A 14,454-nucleotide genomic window follows, 5' to 3' on the forward strand; every position below is an offset into this window, starting at 1 on the left:
TCCAGGGCGCTGGGCGAAATCATTTGTTTGTTCAGAAGGGCAGAAGGGTAGGCCAACAACTGTTCCCCACTTTTCGACCGGTCAGTGATGACAGAATCAAGGCGCGCAACCTGCAGTCTTTCTCAAACGGTTTTACAGAAACTATTGGATAAAAAAAAATTCATTTTTTCTTTACTTACAGATTACATGTCAGTTTCATGATGATACGCTCATCATTTCGTTAATGGCCATAGTTATTGTGATATTTAGATTAAAGTAAGATACTGCGCGGAATTCGGAAAAGTGTGCAATGACAAATAGAGGCCACAACGATTTTGTTTTGGTGCATATTACATAATATGTTGGCAACGGCCTTGCCACAGTGGATACACCGGTTCCCGTGAGATCACCGAAGTTAAGCGCTGTCGGGCGTGGCCGGCACTTGGATGGGTGACCATCCAGCCGCCATGCGCTGTTGCCATTTTTCGGGATGCGCTCAGCCTCGTGACGCCAATTGAGGAGCTACTCGACCGAATAGTAGCGGCTCCGGTCAAAGAAAACCATCATAACGACCAGGAGAGCGGTGTGCTGACCACACGCCCCTCCTATCCGCATCCTCAGCTGAGGATGATACGGCGGTCGGATGGTCCCGATGGGCCACCTGTGGCCTGAAGACGGAGTGCACATAATATGTTGTTGCATATGAAATTTAGCTAAGATATTGAATTTTTCTTTAGATTTGGGTAGAGGTATGTATCTGCCACCAATCTCGAGACAAGTGATCCGATGTAGTACACTCACTTGCGATCGCGCCGCGCCAGCGATTTAAAGCCGGAGTGAAAAATCCACAACATTCCTCATGTTTCATAAACGGTTTCAGATATAGAACTGAGATTTTGGCCAATGTTAGCACGCAGACTGGAGAGTATTTTACCACGTCGTTATTATGTAAAACTTCATTATCTACCGTGTTGTTCCTATAACTAGAGACTCTCTCGGTGAAAGAATGCAATTTTCAAGGGCCATCGATAGCTGGTGAAATGAGAAATGCTATGGGTTTTGGAACAACATGTGTGAAGATGTTGCACTTTTTTGTACCGAGAATGTGCTTTTTTTTATAAGCTACTGACTTTAGTTTTCCTCAGTTACTCATTTAACAAACTTAATAAACGGCTGTTTCAGAATTCTCGAGCAACTGAATCTGCACATGTTAGTGAGGTGAGACAGTGTGAACTCCACTGCGTTTCGGTAAAAGAATCAAATTTTGACATGGCAACCAGAGAAACGTGTAGGTTTTATTCAAAATTCGCCTCCTCATAACGCTTCTCTGAAGTTACGAATGGTTAACAAGCCAAGCGAAAATAAATTGCTGCATTTTCGGTGGAATTCTTTTTAGGTACTAACCAAAGCAGAGGTGATAGTAGATCTTTTTGAAAGGTCACCATGCAGACTTGGGCATGGACGGTCCCCACTTAATAGTCACAAAAAATGTGAGTGAAAGCTTCAGTTCACAGTGGCACTTCCACTACAGCGCTCTGGGCGAATCAAACCATTTCCACTCTCCCCACGCTTCATCAGCCGACTGCTCATCTAGTGGCTACCGCATTTTGCGCGCAACTTCCGGGGGGGGGGGGGGGGGGGGGGGCAAATTCATTTTCTTGAAGAAAAAAACCTTGCTTCATAAAGCGCTTAGTATCCAGCGCACGTTGATCTATCTATTGTTCATATAATTTTGAAAGGCATACATCTTGGTTTTTGAACATCGGTCCCCAGTTAGCAGCCGCTTAATTCTGTTCTTGGAATAGAGCGGAAAACGTGTTGTACGAACATATAATGACGCCTGCCGGAGAATAAACGCGGGATAACTAAACCGGTGATTCTTGTAGGTTAGTGAAGTTAATCGGAGAATAAGTTTTAACAATGGCAGAAACGGTTACGGGATTAGTGATGACACGATTGTTTGTCATAACGAGGAAGGAGGAGTAACGGTGACACCATGCAAATTATATGGTAGAATATGACGATTCCAAATTTATACCAAAATTCCGTACTACTACTACTTTATGATCTCATGCTTGAGAAACTGGAGCGTATGAATGAAATGTGAAACTATTTCCTTAACATAAAACTTTTTGTTTGTAGTAGGACTAACAGGCATTTGATATTGGTACTTCGTGAATTATATTCTGTCGTGTAATTTATGTAAATGAGGCAGATAAAAATGACCATATGTGTCAAAACAGTCTCGCTTACTTGACGTTTGTTACAACTGCTGTAATATCAGAAAGACCTAACTCATTTTATCTACCAGACAGTGAAAAAATAGACATAATCACAGCGAGAAACCACACCAGTCTTGGATAGTTTCGTATTAACAGCTTCGTCATTATTAGACAACAACATTTTGATTTTTCATGTAGCAAAACGTTTGACGATGTTTGATGAGGTAATAGATCCTTTCACAGAAAGAAAAGCATGCCGTGTAAGGCTGTAGCAAGATTAGAAACAAAAATCCTGGGACCTAAGGATTAAAGAAACATGTATTCTCTTACATGTCTCCTGTCTTTAATGTTTTTATGTTTACTGTATTTAATTTTTTGTCTCACAAAAGAGAAAGCTATTAGCCAAAAGGCAATAAAAAGTGCAGATTTTCTGAAGAGTTATTCTCCCGGTTATAAATAATCCCACCCAGTATTAATTGCAAGTTTCCTTAAGAGGGATAGGATGTCAATCCCGCAGACTGGGAGCGGGAGAGGAACCACAGGTCATTTTAATTTCCACTGTCCTGAACACAGATTTGATGACTTCCATTGAAAGGGTCCTGGGTTACAACGGACGTTACAAACAACGCCGCTGGGAACTCCCCGGTTCAGTGTTGTGGTCCCCTAGTAGCTTATCCTCCAAGTCGCCTTTAGAAGAGACGCCCACCCCAGCACCTAAAGAGAATACCCAGTGAAACAACCATGTGACGAAACTGAAAAATGACAGCGTGTCAACGAGTTGGTTTCTGGATGTGTTTTTGTACTCATGTCTTATTTTCTATAGTTGGTTATTTACCAGCTGTCATTCCATTGGTTCATTGGTTTCATTAATGATTTTGTGTCACTGTATTTGCTACGCACATTGAGTTTTGCACTTTCACGTAGAAGTTTTTATATATGTCAGCACCAGCTGACACTCCTTTGGCTCTTGGTAATCATTTTGCATCATTGTATTTGTTTATATATTAATATATTTTGTGTACCTGTTCATCTATGTCTCTATGTTAACTTTTGATAAAAGGTTTAAGCAATTTTAAGATAATATCTCATGTTTGTTGCCGTAGTAGGTCAGATGACATGATGTTAGCGTACAGTATCACACTTAATTTAGTTTGTTTTGTTAGCCTTGCGGACCGCATGAGGTCACAATTATTGACTAAGATCAGATAAAACTCATTTGGATCTAAGAGATCAATCAATTCTTTTGTGCTGCTGTTTGCCTGTTGCAATTGTTGCTCGTTAGGGTATGTTTCTTTCGAAGACTGTCGGCGAATCTCCTAGCATGGCGGGAAAATTCGCAGCACAGTCTTCTCCGGGACGTTTGGGGTGATGAAAGGGTCCTGTAGCCACCTTTCATTAGTCCGGTAGCCCATTTTCATTACCATTTCTCTTTCTTTTCCTCGTTTCTCCATTCTCTTTACTCTCATAGTAATGTGATTGAATGAATGTGGTTGTGTGTCACGTTGCTAGACGGTGGCGTAGTCTGCTGCAGAAAGTCTGCGATAGTCGTACAGATTCAGCAGCAGTTGTACAGAATAGCCAACTCTCGTAGTGGTCAAGTCGGCAAAGAGGTTTCCGCTACTTGTGAGAAATCCGGGTTGGTGGCGGAAATGGCATCTTTGGGTTTTCCGGTCCACGTGGAGCGTGGAAGAGGCTGGAGAAGCGGAAGGCAGTCTGCCGCCGGTATGGGAAGCGTCCACAGCTGTGCTCCAGTCGAAGAAGGGTGAGTTAGACTGACCGCGTGGCGCGTTGTTACTTGGCGAGGGGAGAGCTGTTAGCCTTTGGTCTCGCTTTTCAAATCTGGAAGATTGCTTTGTCTTGTCGCAGCAAGGAATGCAAAACTTTGGCTGATTTTTCTTTTAGCAAACTTCTGTAGCAGACTTGGATCCGCTGGAAGAGCGCCACACAAAGGTGTCGATAAGAAGTGAGCACTCGCTTCTGTATGAATGTCTGTTTGCCTTCAGCTGTGCCTGCATAAGCTTTCACCTTTCTAAATATTTAGAGCTTTGCCTTCTCGTAAATTTTCCTTGCTTTATGTGTCTTTCGTCCGTGGGGAGCCGACCACGTGGTAGAACATTATAGTTGTTGGGCTACCGGCATCACTAACTGTCCGATCGCATGTTTGTTTTAGATAATGTTAACATGATTGTGTAATGTGATATTGTTGGAATTTTGCACTATCCCTAGAAATTGTGTCTCCACAAACCATGTGTTATCAGGAATCGTGTAGATGCCTCACATCCTTATCTTAGGAATAAATGATTTTATCTACAATTTTCTCTTGTGTTTCGAGATTACGTTTTTCCACCTAAGCCACTCACCTCGTAGCTTTCCCGTTAGCACATCCAATGCGTTTCCTTATGCACAGGTCCAGTGATTAGTCTCCGCTTGTATTTCATAACAAATTCTTTAGGTTAAGTCTTATTTTCAGATGTGTTGCTGGGAGCTGATCTTATGCAGTGTTCATGCATTTTCTATTTTATTTTAAATGTTTGATTGTCGTGAACAGTGCACGGGCAATACTATTAATTACATCGTATCCGCTATGAGCCACCTCACAACGTATGCATTTTTGTGAGTTTTTGGTCTGTGATCAAATTAATTTATTTTCCGACTCGACCAAACCTTCGATTAGTTCTATGGTTAAAGTCGGTGGCGACCCTAATCTTCTCAAGTTAACTTCACAAGCAATAAGCATTTACATTCCCAATAATAACGTAATAACCCGTAGTAACAGGTTAGTTACACCATTACAAAACACACACGTTTGAATTCCACAGAGCAAAATACAGTGACGTGTGATAGAAGAATGTTGTGTGAAGAGGTTTGGCACTGCACTTTGGCACACTTAAGACCAAATAACATGTCTTGCATCTCCTCGAAAATTTATGTTTTATATATCAAAATGTTCAGAAATATGTGCGCTACAAAATGAACATATTTTTGAAAAGTCGATTTTTTTAAATTTTTGACGCCCTGTCTCAAACGCTCGAGGGGACGGAAGGGGGCCGCCACTATATCGTATCTACATCTGCATGGACACACTGCGAATCACATTTAAGTGCCTGGCCGAGGGTTCATCGAACCACCTTCACAATTCACTATAATTCCAATCTCGTATAGCGCGCAGAAAGAATGAACACCTACATCTTTCCGTACGCGCGCTGATTTCCCTTATTTTAACATGGTGATCGTTTCTCCCTATGAAGGTCGGTGTCAACAAAATATTTTCGCATTCGTGGGACCAAGTTGGTGATTGGAATTTCGTGAGAAGATTCCGCCGCAACGAAAACCGTCTTTGTTTTAATGATGTCCACCCCAAATCCTGATCCATTTCAGTGACACGCTCTCCTCTATTTCACGATAATACAAAACATGCTGTACTTATTTGAACTATCTCGATGTACTGTGCCAATCCTACCTGGTCAGGATCCCACACCGCGCAGCAGTATTCCAAAAGAGGACGGACAAGCGTAGTGTTGGCAATCTCCTTAGTAGATCTGTTACATTTTCTAAGTGTCCTGCCAATAAGACGCAATCTTCGGTTAGCCTTCCCAACAACACTTTCTATGTGTTCCTTCCAATTTCAGTTGTTCGTAATTGTAATTCCTAGGTATTTAGCTGATTTTACGGTCTTTAGATTTGACTGATTTATCGTGTAACCTGATTCCTCTTAGCACTCATGTGGATGATCTCACACTTTTCGTTATATAGGGTCAACTGGCAATTTTCGCACCGTACAGATATGATATCTTTTTAAATCGTTTTGCAATTTGTTTGGATCTTCCGATGACTTTATTAGTCGATAAATGAGAGCGTCATCAGCAAACAACCTAAGACGGCTGCTCAGATTGTCTCCCACATCGTTTATATAGATAAGGAACAGCAAAGGGCCTATAACACTACCTTGGGGAACGCCAGAAGTCACTTATTTCTTACTCGATTACTTTCCGTCAGTTACTACGAACTGTGACCTCTCTGACGGGAAATCACGAATCCAGTCACATAACTGAGACGATATTCCATAAGCACGCAATTTCACTACAAGCCGCTTTTGTGGTACAGTGTCCAAAGCTTCCCGGAAACCCAGAAATATGGAATCAATCTGAAATCCCTTGTGAATAACACTCATTACTTCATGCGAATAAAGAGCTAGTTGTGTTTCATAAGTACGATTTTTCTAAATCCATGTGTCAACAGACATTTTGCTTCGAGGTAATTCATAATGTTCGAACACAACATATGTTACAAAACCCTGCCGCATATCGAGGTTAATGATATGGGCCTGTAATTTAGTGGATTACTCCTACTACCTTTCTTGAATGTTGGTGTGGCCTGTGCAACTTTCCAGTCTTGGGTACGGATCTTTCGTCAAGCGAACGGTTGTATATGATTGTTAAGTATGGAGCTAATGCATCAGCATATTCTGAAAGGAACCTTTTGGTATACAGTCTGTACCAAAGGACTTGCTTTTATTAAGTGATTTAAGTTGCTTCTGTACTTTGAGGATACTTATTTCTTCAATACTCATGTTGGCAGCTGTTCTTGATTCGAATTCTGTAATATTTACTTAGTCTTGTTTTGTGAAGGCATTTCGGAAGGCTGTGTTTAGTAACTCTGCTTTGGCAACATTGTCTGATAGTATCTCCATTGTTATCGCGCTGAAAAGGCGTTTATTGTGTCTTGCTGCTAGCATACTTCACATACTACCAGAATCACTTTGGATTTTATGCCTTGTTTCGAGACAAAGTGTCGCTGCGAAAACTATTACAAGAATCCCGCATTGAAGTCCGAGCTAAATTTTGCGTCTGTTTAAATTTGGCATGTTTGTTTCGTTGTTTCTGCAACACTATTCTAACCCGTTTTATGTACCAAGGAGGATCAGCTCCGTCGTTTGTTAATTTATTTGGTATAAATCTCTCAATTGCTGCCGATACTATTTCTTTGAATTCAAGCCGCTTCTAGTCTACACTTACATTATTAATTTGCAAGGACTGGAGATTGTCTCTCAGGAAGGCGCCAAGTGGATTTTTATCGGCTTTTTGAATAGGTATATTTTTCGTTTATTTTTGGAGGATTTGGGAGTTACAACATTCAGTCTCGCTACGACAACCCTGTATTCACTAATCCCTGTGTCAGTTTTGATGCTCGTTGTTAACTCAGGAATATTTGCTGTTAAGAGGTCAAGTGTGTTTTCACAACCGTTTACTATTCGCGTGGGCTCACGAACTACCTGCTGGAAATAATTTTCAGGGAACACGTTTATCACAATTTCGGATGATGTTTTATGCGTACCTCCAGAATATTACATTTATTTTCTCCAACATATCGAGGGTAAATTAAAGTCACCACCAACTATAATCGTATGAGTCGGCTACGTGTCTGAAATGAAACTCAAGTTTTCTTTGAACCTTTCAGCAGTTGTATCATCTGAATTGGGAGGTCGGTAAAAGGATCCAGTTATTATTTTATTCCGGTTGCCACCAATGACCTCTGCCCATAGTAACTCACTGAAACTATCCACTTCAGTTTCGCGACAAGATAAACTACTTCTAACAGCAATAAACACGTCACCTCAAACCGTGTTTAGCCTATTCTTTCGGAACACCGTTAGGTTCTTCGCAAAATTTTCAGCTGAGCCTATCTCCGGCTTGTCAGCTTTCAGTGCCTATAACGATTTGAGCATCAGTGCTTTCTATTAGCGCTTGGAGCTCTGGCACTTTCCCATCACAGCTACGACAATTTACATCTGTTATACCGATGGTTCCTGTATCTACGTTCTTCCTGTGTTCGGCCTGCACCCTTTGTGACTGAAGCCCTTCTTGTGCTTTCCCGAGACACTCTAACCTAAAAAACCGCCCAGTCCACGCCACACAGTCCCTGCTACCCGTGTAGCCGCCTCCTGCGTATAGTGGACACCTGACCTATTCAGCGGAACCCGAAACCTAACCACCCTTTGGTGCAAGTCGAGGAATCTGCAGCCTACACGGTCGCAGAACCATCTGAGCCTCTGATTCAGACCCTCCACTCGGCTCTGTATCAGAGGTCCGCAATCGGTGCTGTCGACTATGCTGGAAATGGTCAGCTCTGCTTTCATCTCGAAAGCAAGACTAACAGCCTTTACCACTTCTGTTAGCCGCTCGAACCAGAAGGAATCTCTTCTTATCCAAAGTGACACACAACATTGGTACCGATGTGAGCTACCACCTGAAGTTGGCTGCACCCTGTGCTCTTCATGGCATCCGGGAAGACCCGTTCCAAGTCTAGAATGACTCCACCCGGTATGCGCACAGAGTGCACATTGGTTTTCTTCCCTCGTTGGCAGCCATGTCCCTAATGGCCCCACGAAGCGCCTAACGTCGGAGCTCCCAACTATCAGTAATCCCAGCCTCTGTGATTGTCCGGATCTCGCAGGCTGAGAGGTTTCCTCTGAAACAATACAGGCGACGGCATCTGGCACAGCGACAGTGTCAGCCACAGACAGCACATGGAACCTGTTTGTCAGACTAACTGGGGAGGCCTGATGTGTGGCCGCCTGGGAAGTCTTACGCCGCCTGCTACTCCCACTGGACCACAGGTGAGGCGTCAACCTCAGTGCAAGCAGTAACTGGGCTGGCCACCGGTGAGCACCGATCGGAAGACTCAGACGTGCTGGACGTCCATTGAATCCCCACGGCCGGTCCACAACAGTGGTGCACATCCACTGCAGCCTCAGCTGTGTAACCGCAGCCATCGCAGCCTGGAGCTGAGAGCGTAGTATCACCAACTCGGCTCACATCCACACACAAGAGTCACAGTCCCTGTCCATACTAAAGAGCGTGGAAAACTAAACTATCCAGATAAACGGACTATTGGCTCGTGCTGCGGAACTCTACTGTAGACATTGACGAAAACGCAGGAACTGTGTCTAATAAATTAGATTAATACGTGGAGATTCAAAAACCTAACTACCGAAGCACTCAGGTGAAACTAAATACATAGCCCCTGACTAGGAACTTGTAATATGTCACAAAATCGGTTTACTTTCCGACGCAAATGAAAACGCGAGAACTGTGGCTATTAGATATTAAATTAACAAGCAGAAACTCAAGAAACTAAACTATTAAAGCACACAAATCCGAGGCTGTGCGAAACGCCACTGCTTCTGCCAGTAACGTCCCACGCACTCGGCAGGGAACGGCAAGGGGCAGCTGTTGTCTCCAGCGATGCCTGGCTGGCGGCAACAGATGATGTGGCAACCGCGACCCACTCCAGTAGCGCTGTGGCTTGACGCCTATGTCGCAAAGCTAGACTGGCACCGCAGCGGCGGCGAAACTGCGTCTCGTGTCTCAGAACAGGCTACCCTAATGTGGGATCGAACTGTGGACCCCATACAGACTGCCGGACGGTACTTCAAGTGTCACAGCCCCATGGTGACAGTGCTGTGATTTCAGTACAAACAGGGCTTGATGTTTATGCCTTCACAGGCTGCGCTTACTTGATCTTTGCTGTGACACGTATACTAAACACTACCATGTTTACTGGTGTGCTGTTGTGCCAACTATTTCTACACGTTGTAACACCCCACTCGTTGCTTGTCCGATTTTTGTGTGTGTTCGCCGTGACAAACAACTTACAGAGAAATTTGGAGTGAAACTGTACGCAAAAATGGATAACGCTAGATTTAAATGTGGCCCTATCACCCCTAATTACAAGGTGCATTCAAGTTCTAAGGCCTCCGATTTTTTTTCTCCGGACTGGAAAGAGATAGAAACATGCGCATTGTTTTAAAATGAGGCCGCGTTCATTGTCAATACGTCCCAGAGATGGCAGCACCGTACGGCAGATGGAATTTTACCAGCTGCGGAGAGAATGAGAACTGTTTTAAATACTTAAATGGCGATGTTTTCCTTACTTGAACAGCGTGCAATCATTCGTTTTCTGAATTTGCGTGGTGTGAAACCAATTGAAATTCATCAACAGTTGAAGGAGACATATGGTGATGGAGTTATGGATGTGTCGAAAGTGCGTTCGTGGGTGCGACAGTTTAATGAAGGCAGAACATCGTGTGACAACAAACCGAAACAACCTCGGGCTCGCACAAGCCAGTCTGACGACATGATCGAGAAAGTGGAGAGAATTGTTTTGGGGGATCGCCGAATGACTGTTGAACAGATCGCCTCCAGAGTTGGCATTTCTGTGGGTTCTGTGGACGCAATCCTGCATGACGACCTGAAAATGCGAAAAGTGTCATCCAGGTGGGTGCCACGAATGCTGACGGACGACCACATGGCTGCCTGTGTGGCATGTTGCCAAGCAATGTTGACACGCAACAACAGCATGAATGGGACTTTCTTTTCGTCGGTTGTGACAATGGGTGAGACGTGGATGCCATTTTTCAATCCAGAAACAAAGCGCCAGTCAGCTCAATGGAAGCACACAGATTCACCGCCACCAAAAAAATTCGGGTAAACGCCAGTGCTGAAAAAATGATGGTGTCCATGTTCTGGGACAGCGAGGGCGTAATCCTTACCCATTGCGTTCCAAAGGGCAATACGGTAACAGGTGCATCCTACGAAAATGTTTTGATGAACAAATTCCTTCCTGCACTGCAACAAAAACGTCCGGGAAGGGCTGCGCGTGTGCTGTTTCACCAAGACAACGCACCCGCACGTTGAGCTAACGTTACGCAACAGTTTCTTCGTGATAACAACTTTGAAGTGATTCCTCATGCTCCCTACTCACCTGACCTGGCTCCTAGTGACTTTTGGTTTTTTCCAACAATGAAAGACACTCTCCGTGGCCGCACATTCACCAGCCGTGCTGCTATTGCCTCGGCGATTTTCCAGTGGTCAAAACAGACTCCTAAAGAAGCCTTCGCCGCTGCCATGGAATCATAGTGTCAGCGTTGTGAAAAATGTGTACGTCTGCAGGGCGATTACGTCGAGAAGTAACGCCAGTTTCATCGATTTCGGGCGAGTAGTTAATTAGAAAAAAAATCGGAGGCCTTAGAACTTGAATGCACCTCATAATCTGCGATGGTAGTGTTGACGATAAATCACACCTATTTTTACTTCCAAACATGAACGATCACGAACACTTAGGGTGTTCAATGACATCAAACACATACACAAAAATAAAATAAAGCAAAAGGGTGAATTCAGGATCAACTACTGAAAGTTGAGGCTCTACTGAATCACAATAATTTTACCATAATCTTCAGATCAATGCTGAATAAAACACAATGAACAATTTACAAATTATCCTCCTAACTGGCATTGGCAGTAACTGTGTTAAAATCGGTCCAAAACGCGATCTCTTATAACATATATACGAAGAGCCACTACACTCCAAAGTACCGTGAAACTTCTGTGGAAACAGCAATTGCAATTGGTCCAACTATTTAACGTTACTCCTAACACAGGCCGAAGCGGGAGCGATTTCACCGTAATATTCCTGTTGTAGCGGCGGTCTCCGACGGCGATGGCGCGGCCGTGCGATCGGCGTCTCGGAAAGTACAATCCTACAGTATTCGAACAACAGACTGCTGTCCGTAAACTTCTCTTATTGCGACAATTTCCGTCAGCAATGAGCTGGCGCGGCTAACGTCCTCTCAGAATGAAAGACCAAGAGGGGAGACGACTTGGCTAACGTCCTCTCAGTACGAGATCCCAGAACGGAAGACCTCTTCAGAGAGTCCAACAAGATCGCTCTTCAGCTTTGTTTTCTCAACTCAACTTTTACCGAGAGAATCACATCACTAGAAGCTCTCAAAATACCCAGTTGGCCAGTGCCGACCAATGTACGGCCTGGGAGTACAACTCTTTTCCACAATTCTTTTATTTCTACAAAATTTCACAAGTAAACTCCGCCCTCGCCGGCTGGGGAGAACCACAGCTGTGGGCAATAACACGTTTACTGGAAGTTTTTTCCTAAGAGACTACTCGAGATTTTCCTGGCAAGATTCCCCGTCGTAGCGAACACAGATTCTTGCACTGAAAGTTTGTTATTCGGAACTCCTGGCCTGCCGCACTTGAGTTACTCGAAGGCGTAAAATTAGTGGTACGTAGGGGAGAACACGCACAGGAAATCCCGTCCATCTATCCACTGCTCTGTTTTGGTAAACACTTGAACACCCGCAGCCACGCGTCCCTCAGAGGTTGGAGGCCGCTGTGGCCTCTCTAAACGGATTAGAGAAAGCCCCCAGTTCACCATTCATACCGTCAGGCTGTGGCCTTCATTGGCTAGGCGGCGACGTAGCCGAGCTCCGTCTCGCGTACTGCCTTTCCGCAAAATCTTATAATTACAAAATCGCGGAATTCTCGCATGCCGATGCGTTTCCACATAGATTTCCTACACCGTAATTTAGAGTATTATTCCAACAAAACCTAAAGTGTCACGTTAAATGGACTCATGTAAGGTGCAAGGCCGTTGCCACCTTACGACGTTGCCTGGCCGGGTCTCGCAATACGCGACGGCAGCGTTCGGTCTTGTAAGACACAACATCCGCGCTCACTTGCAGCTAGCTCCAATGTAATCTATTAGGTTGGTGCATACGTTGGTAGCATTTTTGTTTTACATATTGGTATTCTGGTTTCTGTCGGTTTGTATATCGATTAATAAATTGTTCCGGGCTATTATGCCATGGTCGAATGGGTTTCACTTTAAAACCCAACATGTCGTCCCCATCTGCGGAGGACATTTTCAAGGGGGATCCTAGCTTCTTTGAATGTCCGATTCACACCCTGGCTCGCTACTGACTACAGCAAAATTCCGCTTCCGCGCAGTGGCGTGACATCACATGTTTTGTATACGCGAATGCAATTGGCCATTGTCGACTGCCGTCTCCGCTGTTGCAATCATCCCATGTCGGAAGACTGGTACACATCTTCTTCAGCATCGTAATCCAGATGTCATTCAGTTTCACGCTCTCCTCCTTCCTATTGAAATTCCTGGGAGTGTTTTACAATCTCTGTGGCCTCTGTGAATAACCTATCAAGGTATCCGCTTGTGGCTGTCAGTACTTGAGTCCTATCAAAACGAATGTTGTGGCCTCCTGGGTGCAAAGAATGTTCCGCAACAGCTGTTCTGTCACTCTCCCCTCTTCTGCATTTGCCTTGAGCTCTTCTGGTCTTTTCTGACAGTTCTTTTTGTAGTACCCACGTACACCTCCCCACAACTACACAGAACCGATTAAATTCCTGCTTTTTCCAGCGGTTAGCGAGCATCCTTGGTCGATTTTAGGCGCTGTTGTATCTTCCATGCGGTTTGTAGATTACCGCGATGTTTCCCTTTTTCAGTACTTTTCCTATGTGGTCACTGATGTCCTTAACGAAAGGCAGGAAAACTTTCGATTTTACCGGCGCTTGAACACCGCGATGATTTCTTTGCGGTGGGCTTGAAGCTCTTTTTACCTCAGTGGACGAATAACCGTTCTTGAGCAACGCACTAGCGACATATTTTAATTATGCCTCATGCAGCTCTGGTTCGCAAATTTTCCTTGCTCTACACGCCAGCGTTTTAATGATGCCTCTCTTTTGTTGTGGGTGGTGGTTCAAATCCTCGTGCACTTTCGGTCTGTGTGCGTGGGTTTTCGGCAAGCCGTGTGGCCCAAGCTAGCATATTATTTCTTGAAACTAGCACACCAAGAAAATTTAATCTTCTGCGTACCTCCTCCTCCATGGTAAACTGAATCTTCGGATTGACCCCTTTGAGATGTTTGTGAAAACGACCCAGTTTCTCCCTGCCATTCCGCCACAAACAAACGTATTATTAATGTACTGGAACCAGATATTCGGTTTCTTGTCGCGGTTTGCAGTGCCTGTTCCTCGAGTTTTTCCATAAAGAACTTTGCTATGACAGCAACCGCGGACGACGGCAGTCGATAACGGCCAATTGCTCTCGCGTATTCAAAACATGTGAAGTCACGCCACTGCGCGGAAGGGGAATTTTACTGCAATCAGTAGCGCGCCAGGGTGTGAATCGGACATTCAAAGAAGCTGCGATCCCCCTTGAAAATGTCCTCCGCAGGTGAGGAAGAAACATTTGGTTTTAATGTGAATCCCGTTCGACCATGGCATAATAGCCCGGTGCATTTTATTAGTGACATTTGCAGCAGTGAAAGTTTGCATTTTACAAACATTTTTCGATTGTCATTTTTTCTTCGTAGTTTACTGCTGTTATTTGAGTTTAAATATTGTCATTTGGAGATAGTGAGTGAAGCTGTGGGCACTAT

General features: G+C 44.2%; 1 pseudogene; it reads left to right on the top strand.

The window, feature by feature from the left end:
• The first annotated feature begins 343 nt into the window (after positions 1-343).
• Positions 344-460, top strand: LOC126196060 (5S ribosomal RNA; annotated as a pseudogene).
• Positions 461-14,454: the final 13,994 nt, after the last annotated feature.

The sequence above is a fragment of the Schistocerca nitens genome, chromosome 7, assembly GCF_023898315.1.
Source record: "Schistocerca nitens isolate TAMUIC-IGC-003100 chromosome 7, iqSchNite1.1, whole genome shotgun sequence".
Classification (NCBI taxonomy): domain Eukaryota; kingdom Metazoa; phylum Arthropoda; class Insecta; order Orthoptera; family Acrididae; genus Schistocerca; species Schistocerca nitens.